The following is a 1,212-nucleotide window of genomic DNA, read 5'->3' on the forward strand; positions in this document are numbered from 1 at the left end:
GAGAGGATTTTCGTTCAAATATGGTTCCTGGGGTAGGGATTCCTCTCTTTGGACTCCGCAGAAGGACCTATACTGGGTTGCACCTTTGAACACAGATGGGAGACTCTTAGAATATTACAGACTTCATAATTCCTATGATGATTTGCTGCTATTAAAAAATGCTAGAGAGTTAAACATTCAATATGGGGAAGGCAGTGGCACCGCAGTTTACAATAACTTCATGTATTACAATGTATATAATTCAAGAGATATGGGCAAGCTCGATTTAAACACAAACACATTGGCTGTGAGGAAAACTCTGCCGAATGCTGCTTATGGTAACCGTTTCTCTTATGCTGGTGTTGGGTGGCAAGATATGGACTTTGTTGTGGATGAAAGTGGATTGTGGGTAATTTATTCAACCGAGGACAACGCAGGTAACATTATGATAGCAAACTCAATGAGACCACACTTGATGTGCTCCATACTTGGAATACAAGGCAGTACAAGCCATCCATTTCCAACGCTTTCATCATCTGTGGTGTTCTATATGCCACAAGACCTGTCAACACTAGGAAAGAGGAAATATTTTACACATACAACACAGACACTGAACAGGAAGGTAAAATTAGCATAATTATGGATAAAATGTTAGAAACAATTCAAAGTATCAACTATAACCCCTCAGACCGAGTCCTGTATGTTTACAATGATGGCTACCTTGTTAAATACAATCTTATTTTTCAACCTATGTTACACTGATATGAATAAACACAACAACTAGAGATCACAAAAAGTCTGATTTTTATATCCCTTTGGACAATGTGAATGTTAAATTAGGGCCTAATCCTACCAAAAGTAGCTCCTGGTCATAAGGTTTATTCCCATGAGCTGTCCCATTGAAGGATAATAAGCTCTATGCCTGGTAACAATTGGGTGCAAGATTAGGTTCATAGCTTTTTAACTGGTGTTTAGCTACAATGGCAACAGGAGTACTAGAAATGTCTCTGCTATAAAAAATAGATTAAGTAGATGACTTAGTGATTCACAGAACATGCATCTTGATAGGGAGATTGCTCACACACTGATGTGCATTTGGAGGAATGTCTATTTGGATAACACATGGAAACTAAACGGCTGTTTCATCATCATTGCTCAAAGTATGCAAGGCCATAAATATCATATTAAATATTGCCCTCAAATAATTACTAAAAGATTAAAATTAGAGGAGAA

At 37.5% G+C, this 1,212-nt stretch overlaps 1 pseudogene; it reads left to right on the plus strand.

The window, feature by feature from the left end:
* Window positions 1-4: 4 nt before the first annotated feature.
* Window positions 5-1,206, plus strand: LOC101934985 (olfactomedin-4-like; annotated as a pseudogene).
* Window positions 1,207-1,212: the final 6 nt, after the last annotated feature.

The sequence above is a fragment of the Chrysemys picta genome, unplaced genomic scaffold, assembly GCF_011386835.1.
Source record: "Chrysemys picta bellii isolate R12L10 unplaced genomic scaffold, ASM1138683v2 scaf7717, whole genome shotgun sequence".
Classification (NCBI taxonomy): Eukaryota; Metazoa; Chordata; order Testudines; family Emydidae; genus Chrysemys; species Chrysemys picta.